The sequence below is a fragment of the Oncorhynchus clarkii genome, chromosome 21 (assembly GCF_045791955.1).
Source record: "Oncorhynchus clarkii lewisi isolate Uvic-CL-2024 chromosome 21, UVic_Ocla_1.0, whole genome shotgun sequence".
NCBI lineage: Eukaryota > Metazoa > Chordata > Actinopteri > Salmoniformes > Salmonidae > Oncorhynchus > Oncorhynchus clarkii.
The window spans coordinates 16,888,865-16,905,459 of NC_092167.1; the positions used below are offsets into that span (position 1 = coordinate 16,888,865).

A 16,595-nucleotide genomic window follows, 5' to 3' on the forward strand; every position below is an offset into this window, starting at 1 on the left:
GCTGTGAGATTTTTATGAGCAAAATAAATGTGGGCTTATCAAACGGAGGCCGTGGATCCCAATGTTTTCCTTCCCTAATTGCACAAAGCCGGTTTCATGCTCTCTGACTTCCTGCCTGAGTGCACAGAGGGTCAGGGGGACATTATGGATTACACATTAGACACATATTCACATACGCACAATTGCTTGCACACACAGACACATACAAGTCCCAGTCAGAGAGCATATGCCAGGATCAATTAAGCCAAGTGTTAATTTAATGAATCCACACAGTCCAACTCCCTCCTCCCCCCAGTCCTCCCCTCCTCCCTCCACAGTGCAGTGGTGATCTGAGGTTCTTTCAGTCCTAGTGGCGGTACATCCCACCCGTTTGATGTGGCTTCAGCCTCGGCCCATTGATTTACACAGCAGCCCGGCTCACTAATAACTTAAATGCCCCAGTACTTAAATCTTCATTAGAGGTGAGATGAGGGGGGAGAGCAGAAGAGACTTTGGGGGCCGGGACTCTCTAGAGAGGAGTGGAGCAGGAAAACGCAGCCGAAGATATCATTAGGGTCTGGGAAGGTTCGGGACAAGTTACACTGAGCTTTTTGAGAATATTTTGGAACCTCTCCCTGTCGAGAGCAAGGATCCGATGATGAATGTCTTATGATGAATGTCTTGTGTGTGTGAGTGTGTGATGAGTGTGAGTGTGTGATGAGTGTGAGTGTGTGATGAGTGTGAGTGTGTGATGAGTGTGAGTGTGTGATGAGTGTGGGCGAGTACATCAAAGTTACTTAGACACCTTGATGTTCTTTAAAAAAAATCTCTAAATAAAACCCAAAATGGTCATTAAGGTGACATGTCGGGCAGAGATAAGAGAGATGGATGGAGAGAGAGGGAGTGCACTAAGAGGATGAAGAGAGAGGGGGAATGGGTCCTCCTCTAAAGAAAACATCCCTGGGACTTCAACAACCACGGAATGCATTCTCTCACAAGGGACGTTTACCAAGACAACCCCCCCCCCCCCCCCCAGACACCCCCTCCACTACATCCTGGTCCTCTCCAAAGCTGTCAAAGAGCACTGGGTAGCCCTCTCTGGTTTTCCCTCTGTGGTGTGGTGAGAATAACAGACCATGGGGGGCCCTTCATGTGCCTCATTAGGGGTCCAAAGTACCTCCTTGGATAGGGGTGCTAGGAAGCCCCCTTTACAGACAAATCTAACACCACTGTCCTCAAGCATCTCCTTTCTAAAGACTCAATCTGAAAGATTCCTTACTCATCGAAGGTGTTTAGGCGACACTGTGAAAAAAAGTAACAAATAATGCTAAATGTTCATATATGTAGCGTGAAATATAAAGTTATTCTTGTTCCTGTACAATAATGTATTTTGGATTATGCAAGTGTACGCATTTCACATTTGAGTTATCCTTTAAATGCACTGAAAGTAAACTTGAATCGGTTGGGTTAGGAAACGTTTCCTTATGGAAAAGGAATATCTACGGCAGCCTCAACAACACAACAGTTGACAAAAGATGCACTGTGTCTGTTTTGAAAACTAAATCCACAAGAAAGCAGTGTGTATGTAGTCAAATTTAAACCTGGTAGAAGTCAAATAAACCCGGGAAAGGGAGAAGGTGGAGAGGGACCCCTCCTGAAACAGCAAACAGAGCCGGGGGCCACCTGGGCCTTGAGCTCCGCTGGCCTCTCTATAGGCACAATGTGATGAGATGGCTGGCTGGAGGAAGGCCTGGGAGGGAGGCAACTGAAATGTTTAGTTATCAAACCTGAAGTCCCAACGCGACGGGTTGATAAACGCTCCCTACCATGTCGAGCTCTGACGAACTCAAGTTTGTGGTAAACGTCAATGACAGGGGGGGAGAGAGAAAGACAGAGACAGAGAGAGAAACATATCTCAGCGAGTATGGAACAGAAAAGAGCTCGAAGTGAGACGGTAAAGGTTGAGTTGAGAGTTGGGCTGACTGTTCCATTCCAGCACCCTGTCCTCATTGTTTTGACTTGGGAGGTCAGAGGGTCCAGAGCCACTGAATCACTCTGTAGTTGAGAATAGGAGAGGAGGAAGTAGTGTACTGGACGAGAAGAGAGAAGGTACTAGTAATAGTAAAAGAGGAGAAGAGGTAGTAGTACTGTATTAGGGAAGGAGAGGAGGTAGTAGTACTGTAGTAGGGGAGGAGAGGAGGTAGTAGTACTGTAGTGAAAGAGAGGAGAAGAGGGAGTAGTACTGTAGTGGTTTAGAGGAGAGGAGGGAGTAGTACTGTAGAAAACGAAAGGAGAGCAGGTAGTAGTACTGTATTAGGGGAGGAGAGGAGGTAGTAGTACTGTAGTGAAAGAGAGGAGAAGAGGTAGTAGAACTGTATTAGGGGAGGAGAGGAGGTAGTAGTACTGTAGTAGGGGAGGAGAGGAGATGGTAGTACTGTAGTGGTTTAGAGGAGAGGAGGGAGAAGTACTGTAGAAAACGAAAGGAGAGGAAGTAGTAGTACTGTAGTGTAGGAACGGAGGTAGTAGTACTGTAGTGGTTTAGAGGAGAGGAAGCAGTAGGACTGTAGAAAACAAAAGGATAGGAAGTAGTAGTACTGTAGTGGTGGAGAGGAGGTAGGAGAACTGTAGTGAAGGAGAGGAGGTAGGAGAACTGTAGTGGTGGAGAGGAGGTAGGAGAACTGTAGTGAAGGAGAGGAGGTAGGAGAACTGTAGTGGTGGAGAGGAGGTAGGAGAACTGTAGTGGTGGAGAGGAGGTAGGAGAACTGTAGTGAAGGAGAGGAGGTAGGAGAACTATAGTGGAGGAGAGGAGGTAGGAGAACTGTAGTGGAAGAGAGGAGGTAGTAGTACTGTAGTGGAGGAGAGGAGGTAGGAGAAGTGTAGTGGAGGAGAGGAGGTAGGAGAACTGTAGTGAAGGAGAGGAGGTAGTACTGTAGTGGAGGAGAGGAGGTAGGAGAACTGTAGTGGTGGAGAGGAGGTAGTACTGTAGTGGAGGAGAGGAGGTAGTACTGTAGTGGAGGAGAGGAGGTAGGATAACTGTAGTGGAGTAGAGGAGGTAGGAGAACTGTAGTGGAGGAGAGGAGGTAGTACTGTAGTGGAGGAGAGGAGGTAGGAGAACTGTAGTGGAGGGGAGGAGGTAGTACTGTAATGGTGGAGAGGAGGTAGGAGAACTGTAGTGGAGGAGAGGAGAGAGAAGTACTGTAGCAGGGGAGGAGAGGAGGTAGTAGTACTGTAGTGAAGGAGAGGAGGTAGTAGTACTGTAGTGGAGGAGATGAGGTAGTAGTTCTGTAGTGGAGGAGAGGAGGTAGTAGTACTGTAGTGGAGGAGAGGAGGTAGTAGTACTGTAGTGAAGGAGAGGAGGTAGTAGTACTGTAGTAAAGGAGAGGAGGTAGGAGAACTGTAGTGGAGGAGAGGAGGTAGTAGTACTGTAGTGGTGGAGAGGAGAGAGAAGTACTGTAGTAGGGGAGGAGAGGAGGTAGTAGTACTGTAGTGAAGGAGAGGAGAGGAGGTAGTAGTACTGTAGTGGAGGAGAGGAGAGGAGGTAGTAGTACTGTAGTGAAGGAGAGGATAGGAGGTAGTAGTACTGTAGTGGAGGAGAGGAGGTAGTAGTTCTGTAGTGGAGGAGAGGAGGTAGTAGTACTGTAGTGGAGGAGAGGAGGTAGTAGTACTGTAGTGAAGGAGAGGAGGTAGTAGTACTGTAGTGGAGGAGAGGAGGTAGTAGTACTGTAGTGAAGGAGAGGAGGTAGTAGTACTGTAGTAAAGGAGAGGAGGTAGGAAAACTGTAGTGGTGGAGAGGAGAGAGAAGTACTGTAGTAGGGGAGGAGAGGAGGTAGTAGTACTGTAGTGAAGGGGAAGAAAGGAGGTAGGAGTAGTGGAGGAGAGGAGGTAGTCGTACTGTAGCGGAGGAGAGGAGGTAGTAGTACTATAGTGGAGGAGAGGAGGTAGGAGAACTGTAGTGGTGGAGAGGAGGTAGGAGAACTGTAGTGGTGGAGAGGAGGTAGGAGAACTGTAGTGAAGGAGAGGAGGTAGGAGAACTATAGTGGAGGAGAGGAGGTAGGAGAACTGTAGTGGAAGAGAGGAGGTAGTAGTACTGTAGTGGAGGAGAGGAGGTAGGAGAACTGTAGTGGAGGAGAGGAGGTAGGAGAACTGTAGTGGAGGAGAGGAGGTAGTGCTGTAGTGGAGGAGAGGAGGTAGGAAAACTATAGTGGAGGAGAGGAGGTAGTAGTACTGTAGTGGAGGAGAGGAGGTAGTACTGTAGTGGTGTAGAGGAGGTAGGATAACTGTAGTGGAGGAGAGGAGGTAGGAGAACTGTAGTGGAGGAGAGGAGGTAGTACTGAAGTGGAGGAGAGGAGGTAGGAGAACTGTAGTGGTGGAGAGGAGGTAGTACTGTAGTGGAGGAGAGGAGGTAGTACTGTAGTGGAGGAGAGGAGGTAGGAGAACTGTAGTGGAGGAGAGGAGGTAGGAGAACTGTAGTGGAGGAGAGGAGGTAGTACTGTAGTGGAGGAGAGGAGGTAGAAGAACTGTAGTGGAGGGGAGGAGGTAGTACTGTAATGGTGGAGAGGAGGTAGGAGAACTGTAGTGGAGGAGAGGAGAGAGAAGTACTGTAGTAGGGGAGGAGAGGAGGTAGTAGTACTGTAGTGAAGGAGAGGAGGTAGTAGTACTGTAGTAAAGGAGAGGAGGTAGGAGAACTGTAGTGGAGGAGAGGAGGTGGTAGTACTGTAGTGGTGGAGAGGAGAGAGAAGTACTGTAGTAGGGGAGGAGAGGAGGTAGAAGTACTGTAGTGAAGGAGAGGAGAGGAGGAAGTAGTACTGTAGTGGAGGAGAGGAGAGGAGGTAGTAGTACTGTAGTGAAGGAGAGGAGAGGAGGTAGTAGTACTGTAGTAAAGGAGAGGAGGTAGGAGAACTGTAGTGAAGGAGATGAGGTAGTAGTACTGTAGTGGTGGAGAGGAGAGAGAAGTACTGTAGTAGGGGAGGAGAGGAGGTAGTAGTACTGTAGTGAAGGAGAGGAGGTAGTAGTACTCTAGTGGTGGAGAGGAGAGAGAAGTACTGTAGTAGTGAAGGAGAGGAGGTAGTAGTACTGTAGTGAAGGAGAGGAGAGGAGGTAGTAGTACTGTAGTGGAGGAGAGGAGAGTAGGTAGTAGTACTGTAGTGAAGGGGAAGAAAGGAGGTAGGAGTAGTGGAGGAGAGGAGGTAGTCGTACTGTATTGGAGGAGAGGAGGTAGTCGTACTGTAGTGGAGGAGAGGTGGTATGAGTAGTGGAGGAGAGGAGGTAGTGTTACTGTAGTGGAGGAGAGGAGATAGGAGTAGTGGAGGAGAGAAGGTAGTCGTACTGTAGTGAAGGGGAAGAAAGGAGGTAGGAGTAGTGGAGGAGAGGAGGTAGTCGTACTGTAGCGGAGGAGAGGAGGTAGTAGTTCTTTAGTGGAGAAGAGGAGGTAGTAGTACTGTAGCGGAGGAGAGGAGGTAGTAGTACTGTAGTGGAGGAAAGGAGAGGAGGTAGTTGTACTGTAGTGGAGGAGAGGAGGTAGTAGTACTGTAGTGGAGGAGAGGAGGTAGTAGTACTGTAGTGGAGGAGAGGCGGTAGTAGTACTGTAGTGGAGGAGAGGAGAGGAGGTAGTTGTACTGTAGTGGAGGAGAGGAGGTAGTAGTACTGTAGTGGAGGAGAGGAGGTAGTAGTACTGTAGTGGAGGAGAGGAGGTAGTAGTACTGTAGTGAAGGAGAGGAGAGGAGGTAGTTGTACTGTAGTGGAGGAGAAGAGGTAGTAGTAGTGGAGGAGAGGAGGTAGTCGTACTGTAGTGGAGGAGAGGAGAGGACGTTAGAGTAGTGGAGCAGAGGAGGTAGTCGTACTGTAGTGGAGGAGAGGAGGTAGGAGTAGTGGAGGAGAGGAAGTAGTCGTACTGTAGTGAAGGAGAGGAGAGGAGGGAGGAGTAATGGAGGAGAGGAGATAGTCGTACTGTAGTGAAGGAGAGGAGAGGAGGTAGGAGTAGTGGAGGAGAGGAGGTAGTCGTACTGTAGTGGAGGAGAGGAGGTAGGAGTAGTAGAGGAGAGGAGGTAGTCGTACTGTAGTGAAGGAGAGGAGAGGAGATAGGAGTAGTGGGGGAGAGGAGAAGTCGTACTGTAGTGGAGGAGAGGAGAGGAAGTAGGAGTAGTGGAGGAGAGGAGGTAGTCGTACTGTAGTGGAGGACAGGAAGAAGGAGTAGTGGAGGAGAGGAGGTAGTCATACTGTAGTGGAGTAGAGCAGGTAGTAGTACTTTAGTGGAGGAGAGGAGAGGAGGTAGTAGTACTTTAGTGGAGGAGAGGAGAGGAGGTAGTAGTACTGAAGTGGAGGAGAGGAGGTAGGAGAATTGTAGTTGAGGAGAGGAGGTAGTAGTACTGTAGTGGTGGAGAGGAGAGAAGGTAGTAGTACTGTAGCAAACGAAAGGAGAGGATGTAGTAGTACTGTAGTAAAGGAGAGGAGGTAGGAGAACTGTAGTGAAGGAGATGAGGTAGTAGTACTGTAGAAAACGAAAGGAGAGGATGTAGTAGTACTGTAGTAAAGGAGAGGAGGTAGTAGTACTGTAGTGAAGGAGATGAGGTAGTAGAACTGTAGTAAAGGAGAGGAGGTAGGAGAACTGTAGTGGAGGGGAGGAGGTAGTACTGTAGTGAAGGAGAGGAGGTAGTAGTACTGTAGTGAAGGAGAGGAGAGGAAGTAGTAGTACTGTAGTGGAGGAGAGGAGAGGAGGTAGTAGTACTGTAGTGAAGGAGAGGAGAGGAGGTAGTAGTACTGTAGTGGAGGAAAGGAGAGGAAGTAGTAGTACTGTAGTGGAAGAGAGGAGGTAGTAGTAGTGGATGAGAGGAGGTAGTCGTACTGTAGTGGATGAGAGGAGGTAGTAGTACTGTAGTGGAGGAGAGGAGGAAGTAGTAGTGTAGTGAAGGAGAGGAGGTAGTAGTAGTGTAGTGGAGGAGAGCAGAGGAGGTAGTAGTTGTGTAGTGGAGGAGAGGAGGTAGTCGTACTGTAGTGAAGGAGAGGAGAGGAGGTAGTAGTACTGTAGTGGAGGAGAGGAGGTAGTAGTAGTGTTTAGTGTACGAGAGGAGGTAGAAGTACAGTAGTGAAGGAGAGGAGGTAGTAGTACTGTAGTGGAGGAGAGGAGGTAGGAGAACTGTAGTGGAGCAGAGGAGGTAGTAGTACTGTAGTGGAGGAGAGGAGGTAGTAGTACTGTAGTGGAGGAGTGGAGGTAGTAGTACTGTAGTGGAGGAGAGGAGGTAGTAGTACTGTAGTGGAGGAGAGGAGGTAGTAGTACTGTAGTGGAGGAGAGGAGGTAGTAGTACTGTAGTGGAGGAGAGGAGAGGAGGTAGTTGTACTGTAGTGGAGGAGAGGAGGTAGTAGTACTGTAGTGGAGGAGAGGAGGTAGTAGTACTGTAGTGGAGGAGAGGAGGTAGTAGTACTGTAGTGAAGGAGAGGAGAGGAGGTAGTTGTACTGTAGTGGAGGAGAAGAGGTAGGAGTAGTGGAGGAGAGGAAGTAGTCGTACTGTAGTGAAGGAGAGGAGAGGAGGGAGGAGTAATGGAGGAGAGGAGATAGTCGTACTGTAGTGAAGGAGAGGAGAGGAGGTAGGAGTAGTGGAGGAGAGGAGGTAGTCGTACTGTAGTGGAGGAGAGGAGGTAGGAGTAGTAGAGGAGAGGAGGTAGTCGTACTGTAGTGAAGGAGAGGAGGAAGTAGTAGTGTAGTGAAGGAGAGGAGAGGAGAGGAGGTAGTAGTAGTGTAGTGGAGGAGAGGAGGTAGTAGTACTGTAGTAAACGAGAGGAGGTAGGAGAACTGTAGTGAAGGAGAGGAGAGGAGGTAGTAGTACTGTAGTGAAGGAGAGGAGGTAGTAGTACTGTAGTGGTGGAGAGGAGAGAGAAGTACTGTAGTAGTGAAGGAGAGGAGGTAGTAGTACTGTAGTGAAGGAGAGGAGAGGAGGTAGTAGTACTGTAGTGGAGGAGAGGAGAGGAGGTAGTAGTACTGTAGTGAAGGGGAAGAAAGGAGGTAGGAGTAGTGGAGGAGAGGAGGTAGTCGTACTGTATTGGAGGAGAGGAGGTAGTCGTACTGTAGTGGAGGAGAGGTGGTATGAGTAGTGGAGGAGAGGAGGTAGTCGTACTGTAGTGGAGGAGAGGAGATAGGAGTAGTGGAGGAGAGGAGGTAGTCGTACTGTAGTGAAGGGGAAGAAAGGAGGTAGGAGTAGTGGAGGAGAGGAGGTAGTCGTACTGTAGCGGAGGAGAGGAGGTAGTAGTACTATAGTGGAGGAGAGGAGGTAGTAGTACTTTAGTGGAGGAGAGGAGGTAGTAGTACTGTAGTGGAGGAGAGGAGAGGAGGTAGTAGTTCTTTAGTGGAGAAGAGGAGGTAGTAGTACTGTAGCGGAGGAGAGGAGGTAGTAGTACTGTAGTGGAGGAAAGGAGAGGAGGTAGTTGTACTGTAGTGGAGGAGAGGAGGTAGTAGTACTGTAGTGGAGGAGAGGAGGTAGTAGTACTGTAGTGGAGGAGAGGAGGTAGTAGTACTGTAGTGGAGGAGAGGAGAGGAGGTAGTTGTACTGTAGTGGAGGAGAGGAGGTAGTAGTACTGTAGTGGAGGAGAGGAGGTAGTAGTACTGTAGTGGAGGAGAGGAGGTAGTAGTACTGTAGTGAAGGAGAGGAGAGGAGGTAGTTGTACTGTAGTGGAGGAGAAGAGGTAGTAGTAGTGGAGGAAAGGAGGTAGTCGTACTGTAGTGAAGGAGAGGAGAGGAGGGAGGAGTAATGGAGGAGAGGAGATAGTCGTACTGTAGTGAAGGAGAGGAGAGGAGGTAGGAGTAGTGGAGGAGAGGAGGTAGTCTTACTGTAGTGGAGGAGAGGAGGTAGGAGTAGTAGAGGAGAGGAGGTAGTCGTACTGTAGTGAAGGAGAGGAGAGGAGATAGGAGTAGTGGAGGAGAGGAGATAGTCGTACTGTAGTGAAGGAAAGGAGAGGAGGTAGGAGTAGTGGAGGAGAGGAGATAGTCGTACTGTAGTGAAGGAGAGGAGAGGAAGTAGGAGTAGTGGAGGAGAGGAGGTAGTCGTACTGTAGTGGAGGACAGGAGGAAGGAGTAGTGGAGGAGAGGAGGTAGTCATTCTGTAGTGGAGTAGAGCAGGTAGTAGTACTTTAGTGGAGGAGAGGAGAGGAGGTAGTAGTACTTTAGTGGAGGAGAGGAGAGGAGGTAGTAGTACTGAAGTGGAGGAGAGGAGGTAGGAGAATTGTAGTTGAGGAGAGGAGGTAGTAGTACTGTAGTGGTGGAGAGGAGAGAGAAGTACTGTAGTAGGGGGGGAGGAGGTAGTAGTACTGTAGTGAAGGAGAGGAGAGGAGGTAGTAGTACTGTAGCAAACGAAAGGAGAGGATGTAGTAGTACTGTAGTATAGGAGAGGAGGTAGGAGAACTGTAGTGAAGGAGATGAGGTAGTAGTACTGTAGAAAACGAAAGGAGAGGATGTAGTAGTACTGTAGTAAAGGAGAGGAGGTAGTAGTACTGTAGTGAAGGAGAGGAGGTAGAAGTACAGTAGTGAAGGAGAGGAGGTAGTAGTACTGTAGTGGAGGAGAGGAGGTAGGAGAACTGTAGTGGAGGAGAGGAGGTAGTAGTACTGTAGTGGAGGAGAGGAGGTAGTAGTACTGTAGTGGAGGAGTGGAGGAAGTAGTACTGTAGTGGAGGAGAGGAGGTAGTAGTATTGTAGTGAAGGAGATGAGGTAGTAGAACTGTAGTAAAGGAGAGGAGGTAGGAGAACTGTAGTGGAGGGGAGGAGGTAGTACTGTAGTGGTGGAGAGGAGAGAGAAGTACTGTAGTAGGGGAGGAGAGGAGGTAGTAGTACTGTAGTGAAGGAGAGGAGAGGAAGTAGTAGTACTGTAGTGGAGGAAAGGAGAGGAAGTAGTAGTACTGTAGTGGAAGAGAGGAGGTAGTAGTAGTGTAGTGGAGGAGAGGAGGTAGAAGTACAGTAGTGAAGGAGAGGAGGTAGTAGTACTGTAGTGGAGGAGAGGAGGTAGTAGTACTGTAGTGGAGGAGTGGAGGTAGTAGTACTGTAGTGGAGGAGAGGAGGTAGTAGTACTGTAGTGGAGGAGTGGAGGTAGTAGTAATGTAGTGGAGGAGAGGAGGTAGTAGTACTGTAGTGGAGGAGAGGAGGTAGTAGTACTGTAGTGGAGGAGAGGAGAGGAGGTAGTAGTACTGTAGTGAAGGAGAGGAGAGGAGGTAGTCGTACTGTAGTGGAGGAAAGGAGAGGAAGTAGTAGTACTGTAGTGGAAGAGAGGAGGTAGTAGTAGTGGAGGAGAGGAGGTAGTCGTACTGTAGTGGATGAGAGGAGGTAGTAGTACTGTAGTGGAGGAGAGGAGGAAGTAGTAGTGTAGTGAAGGAGAGGAGAGGAGGTAGTAGTAGTGTAGTGGAGGAGAGCAGAGGAGGTAGTAGTTGTGTAGTGGAGGAGAGGAGGTAGTCGTACTGTAGTGGAGGAGAGGAGGTAGGAGAACTGTAGTGGAGGAGAGGAGGTAGTAGTACTGTAGTGGAGGAGAGGAGGTAGTAGTACTGTAGTGGAGGAGAGGAGGTAGTAGTACTGTAGTGAAGGAGAGGAGAGGAGGTAGTAGTACTTTAGTGGAGGAGAGGAGGTAGTAGTAGTGTAGTGGAGGAGAGGAGGTAGAAGTACAGTAGTGAAGGAGAGGAGGTAGTAGTACTGTAGTGGAGGAGAGGAGGTAGTAGTACTGTAGTGGAGGAGAGGAGGTAGTAGTACTGTAGTGGAGGAGAGGAGGTAGTAGTACTGTAGTGGAGGAGTGGAGGTAGTAGTACTGTAGTGGAGGAGAGGAGGTAGTAGTACTGTAGTGGAGGAGAGGAGGTAGTAGTACTGTAGTGGAGGAGAGGAGGTAGTAGTACTGTAGTGGAGGAGAGGAGGTAGTAGTACTGTAGAAAACGAAAGGAGAGGATGTAGTAGTACTGTAGTAAAGGAGAGGAGGTAGTAGTACTGTAGTGAAGGAGATGAGGTAGTAGAACTGTAGTAAAGGAGAGGAGGTAGGAGAACTGTAGTGGAGGGGAGGAGGTAGTACTGTAGTGGTGGAGAGGAGAGAGAAGTACTGTAGTAGGGGAGGAGAGGAGGTAGTAGTACTGTAGTGAAGGAGAGGAGGTAGTAGTACTGTAGTGAAGGAGAGGAGAGGAAGTAGTAGTACTGTAGTGGAGGAGAGGAGAGGAGGTAGTAGTACTGTAGTGAAGGAGAGGAGAGGAGGTAGTAGTACTGTAGTGGAGGAAAGGAGAGGAAGTAGTAGTACTGTAGTGGAAGAGAGGAGGTAGTAGTAGTGGAGGAGAGGAGGTAGTCGTACTGTAGTGGATGAGAGGAGGTAGTAGTACTGTAGTGGAGGAGAGGAGGAAGTAGTAGTGTAGTGAAGGAGAGGAGAGGAGGTAGTAGTAGTGTAGTGGAGGAGAGCAGAGGAGGTAGTAGTTGTGTAGTGGAGGAGAGGAGGTAGTCGTACTGTAGTGGAGGAGAGGAGGTAGGAGAACTGTAGTGGAGGAGAGGAGGTAGTAGTACTGTAGTGGAGGAGAGGAGGTAGTAGTACTGTAGTGGAGGAGAGGAGGTAGTAGTACTGTAGTGAAGGAGAGGAGAGGAGGTAGTAGTACTTTAGTGGAGGAGAGGAGGTAGTAGTAGTGTAGTGGAGGAGAGGAGGTAGAAGTACAGTAGTGAAGGAGAGGAGGTAGTAGTACTGTAGTGGAGGAGAGGAGGTAGGAGAACTGTAGTGGAGGAGAGGAGGTAGTAGTACTGTAGTGGAGGAGAGGAGGTAGTAGTACTGTAGTGGAGGAGTGGAGGTAGTAGTACTGTAGTGGAGGAGAGGAGGTAGTAGTACTGTAGTGGAGGAGAGGAGGTAGTAGTACTGTAGTGGAGGAGAGGAGGTAGTAGTACTGTAGTGGAGGAGTGGAGGTAGTAGTACTGTAGTGGAGGAGTGGAGGTAGTAGTACTGTAGTGGAGGAGAGGAGGTAGTAGTACTGTAGTGGAGGAGTGGAGGTAGTAGTACTGTAGTGGAGGAGAGGAGGTAGTAGTACTGTAGTGGAGTAGAGCAGGTAGTAGTACTTTAGTGGAGGAGAGGAGGTAGTAGTACTGTAGTGAAGGAGAGGAGAGGAGGTAGTAGTAGTGTAGTGGAGGAGAGGAGGTAGAAGTACAGTAGTGAAGGAAAGGAGGTAGTAGTACTGTAGAGGAGGAGAGGAGGTAGGAGAACTGTAGTGGAGGAGAGGAGGTAGTAGTACTGTAGTTGAGGAGAGGAGGTAGTAGTACTGTAGTGGAGGAGAGGAGGTAGTAGTACTGTAGTGGAGGAGAGGAGGTAGTAGTACTGTAGTGAAGGAGAGGAGAGGAGGTTGTAGTACTGTAGTGGAGGAGAGGACGTAGTAGTAGTGTAGTGGAGGAGGTAGGAGAACTGTAGTGGAGGAGAGGAGGTAGTAGTACTGTAGTGGAGGAGAGGAGGTAGTAGTACTGTAGTGGAGGAGTGGAGGTAGTAGTACTGTAGTGGAGGAGAGGAGGTAGTAGTACTGTAGTGGAGGAGAGGAGGTAGTAGTACTGCAGTGGAGGAGAGGAGGTAGTAGTACTGTAGTGGAGGAGAGGAGGTAGTAGTACTGTAGAAAACGAAAGGAGAGGATGTAGTAGTACTGTAGTAAAGGAGAGGAGGTAGTAGTACTGTAGTAAAGGAGAGGAGGTAGGAGAACTGTAGTGGAGGGGAGGAGGTAGTACTGTAGTGGTGGAGAGGAGAGAGAAGTACTGTAGTAGGGGAGGAGAGGAGGTAGTAGTACTGTAGTGAAGGAGAGGAGGTAGTAGTACTGTAGTGAAGGAGAGGAGAGGAAGTAGTAGTACTGTAGTGGAGGAGAGGAGAGGAGGTAGTAGTACTGTAGTGAAGGAGAGGAGAGGAGGTAGTAGTACTGTAGTGGAGGAAAGGAGAGGAAGTAGTAGTACTGTAGTGGAAGAGAGGAGGTAGTAGTAGTGGAGGAGAGGAGGTAGTCGTACTGTAGTGGATGAGAGGAGGTAGTAGTACTGTAGTGGAGGAGAGGAGGAAGTAGTAGTGTAGTGAAGGAGAGGAGAGGAGGTAGTAGTAGTGTAGTGGAGGAGAGCAGAGGAGGTAGTAGTTGTGTAGTGGAGGAGAGGTGGTAGTCGTACTGTAGTGGAGGAGAGGAGGTAGGAGAACTGTAGTGGAGGAGAGGAGGTAGTAGTACTGTAGTGGAGGAGAGGAGGTAGTAGTACTGTAGTGGAGGAGTGGAGGTAGTAGTACTGTAGTGGAGGAGAGGAGGTAGTAGTACTGTAGTGGAGGAGAGGAGGTAGTAGTACTGTAGTGGAGGAGAGGAGGTAGTAGTACTGTAGTGGAGGACAGGAGGAAGGAGTAGTGGAGGAGAGGAGGTAGTCATACTGTAGTGGAGTAGAGCAGGTAGTAGTACTTTAGTGGAGGAGAGGAGGTAGTAGTACTGTAGTGAAGGAGAGGAGAGGAGGTAGTAGTACTGTAGTGGAGGAGAGTAGGTAGTAGTAGTGTAGTGGAGGAGAGGAGGTAGAAGTACAGTAGTGAAGGAGAGGAGGTAGTAGTACTGTAGTGGAGGAGAGGAGGTAGTAGTACTGTAGTGGAGGAGAGGAGGTAGTAGTACTGTAGTGGAGGAGAGGAGGTAGTAGTACTGTAGTGAAGGAGAGGAGAGGAGGTAGTAGTACTGTAGTGGAGGAGAGGAGGTAGTAGTAGTGTAGTGGAGGAGAGGAGGTAGAAGTACAGTAGTGAAGGAGAGGAGGTAGTAGTACTGTAGTGGAGGAGAGGAGGTAGGAGAACTGTAGTGGAGGAGAGGAGGTAGTAGTACTGTAGTGGAGGAGAGGAGGTAGTAGTACTGTAGTGGAGGAGTGGAGGTAGTAGTACTGTAGTGGAGGAGAGGAGGTAGTAGTACTGTAGTGGAGGAGAGGAGGTAGTAGTACTGTAGTGGAGGAGAGGAGGTAGTAGTACTGTAGTGGAGGAGAGGAGGTAGTAGTACTGTAGAAAGCGAAAGGAGAGGATGTAGTAGTACTGTAGTAAAGGAGAGGAGGTAGTAGTACTGTAGTGAAGGAGATGAGGTAGTAGAACTGTAGTAATGGAGAGGAGGTAGGAGAACTGTAGTGGAGGGGAGGAGGTAGTACTGTAGTGGTGGAGAGGAGAGAGAAGTACTGTAGTAGGGGAGGAGAGGAGGTAGTAGTACTGTAGTGAAGGAGAGGAGGTAGTAGTACTGTAGTGAAGGAGAGGAGAGGAAGTAGTAGTACTGTAGTGGAGGAGAGGAGAGGAGGTAGTAGTACTGTAGTGAAGGAGAGGAGAGGAGGTAGTAGTACTGTAGTGGAGGAAAGGAGAGGAAGTAGTAGTACTGTAGTGGAAGAGAGGAGGTAGTAGTAGTGGAGGAGAGGAGGTAGTCGTACTGTAGTGGATGAGAGGAGGTAGTAGTACTGTAGTGGAGGAGAGGAGGAAGTAGTAGTGTAGTGAAGGAGAGGAGAGGAGGTAGTAGTAGTGTAGTGGAGGAGAGCAGAGGAGGTAGTAGTTGTGTAGTGGAGGAGAGGAGGTAGTCGTACTGTAGTGGAGGAGAGTAGGTAGGAGAACTGTAGTGAAGGAGATGAGGTAGTAGAACTGTAGTAAAGGAGAGGAGGTAGGAGAACTGTAGTGGAGGGGAGGTGGTAGTACTGTAGTGGTGGAGAGGAGAGAGAAGTACTGTAGTAGGGGAGGAGAGGAGGTAGTAGTACTGTAGTGAAGGAGAGGAGGTAGTAGTACTGTAGTGAAGGAGAGGAGAGGAAGTAGTAGTACTGTAGTGGAGGAGAGGAGAGGAGGTAGTAGTACTGTAGTGAAGGAGAGGAGAGGAGGTAGTAGTACTGTAGTGGAGGAAAGGAGAGGAAGTAGTAGTACTGTAGTGGAAGAGAGGAGGTAGTAGTAGTGGAGGAGAGGAGGTAGTCGTACTGTAGTGGATGAGAGGAGGTAGTAGTACAGTAGTGGAGGAGAGGAGGAAGTAGTAGTGTAGTGAAGGAGAGGAGAGGAGGTAGTAGTAGTGTAGTGGAGGAGAGCAGAGGAGGTAGTAGTTGTGTAGTGGAGGAGAGGAGGTAGTCGTACTGTAGTGGAGGAGAGGAGGTAGGAGAACTGTAGTGGAGGAGAGGAGGTAGTAGTACTGTAGTGGAGGAGAGGAGGTAGTAGTACTGTAGTGGAGGAGAGGAGGTAGTAGTACTGTAGTGAAGGAGAGGAGAGGAGGTAGTAGTACTGTAGTGGAGGAGAGGAGGTAGTAGTAGCGTAGTGGAGGAGAGGAGGTAGAAGTACAGTAGTGAAGGAGAGGAGGTAGTAGTACTGTAGTGGAGGAGAGGAGGTAGGAGAACTGTAGTGGAGGAGAGGAGGTAGTAGTACTGTAGTGGAGGAGAGGATGTAGTAGTACTGTAGTGGAGGAGTGGAGGTAGTAGTACTGTAGTGGAGGAGAGGAGGTAGTAGTACTGTAGTGGAGGAGAGGAGGTAGTAGTACTGTAGTGGAGGACAGGAGGAAGGAGTAGTGGAGGAGAGGAGGTAGTCATACTGTAGTGGAGTAGAGCAGGTAGTAGTACTTTAGTGGAGGAGAGGAGGTAGTAGTACTGTAGTGAAGGAGAGGAGAGGAGGTAGTAGTACTGTAGTGGAGGAGAGTAGGTAGTAGTAGTGTAGTGGAGGAGAGGAGGTAGAAGTACAGTAGTGAAGGAGAGGAGGTAGTAGTACTGTAGTGGAGGAGAGGAGGTAGGAGAACTGTAGTGGAGGAGAGGAGGTAGTAGTACTGTAGTGGAGGAGAGGAGGTAGTAGTACTGTAGTGGAGGAGAGGAGGTAGTAGTACTGTAGTGGAGGAGAGGAGGTAGTAGTACTGTAGTGGAGGAGAGGAGGTAGTAGTACTGTAGTGGAGGACAGGAGGAAGGAGTAGTGGAGGAGAGGAGGTAGTCATACTGTAGTGGAGTAGAGCAGGTAGTAGTACTTTAGTGGAGGAGAGGAGGTAGTAGTACTGTAGTGAAGGAGAGGAGAGGAGGTAGTAGTACTGTAGTGGAGGAGAGTAGGTAGTAGTAGTGTAGTGGAGGAGAGGAGGTAGAAGTACAGTAGTGAAGGAGAGGAGGTAGTAGTACTGTAGTGGAGGAGAGGAGGTAGTAGTACTGTAGTGGAGGAGAGGAGGTAGTAGTACTGTAGTGGAGGAGAGGAGGTAGTAGTACTGTAGTGAAGGAGAGGAGAGGAGGTAGTAGTACTGTAGTGGAGGAGAGGAGGTAGTAGTACTGTAGTGGAGGAGAGGAGGTAGTAGTACTGTAGTGAAGGAGAGGAGAGGAGGTAGTAGTACTGTAGTGGAGGAGAGGAGGTAGTAGTAGTGTAGTGGAGGAGAGGAGGTAGAAGTACAGTAGTGAAGGAGAGGAGGTAGTAGTACTGTAGTGGAGGAGAGGAGGTAGGAGAACTGTAGTGGAGGAGAGGAGGTAGTAGTACTGTAGTGGAGGAGAGGAGGTAGTAGTAGTGTAGTGGAGGAGAGGTCGTAGTAGTACTGTAGTGGAGGAGAGGAGAGGAGGTAGTAGTACTGTAGTGGAGGAGAGTAGGTAGTAGTAGTGTAGTGGAGGAGAGGTCGTAGTAGTACTGTAGTGGAGGAGAGGAGGTAGTAGTACTGTAGTGGAGGAGAGGAGGTAGTAGTACTGTAGTGAA

General features: G+C 49.1%; 1 protein-coding gene across 6 annotated transcripts in view; it reads right to left on the reverse strand.

Annotated features, from left to right (window-relative positions):
• The window catches only part of LOC139378667 (signal peptide, CUB and EGF-like domain-containing protein 1), a 164,300-nt gene that overhangs the window by 57,733 nt on the left and 89,972 nt on the right, over window positions 1-16,595 (reverse strand). The gene's annotated exons all lie outside the window — the stretch shown is intronic.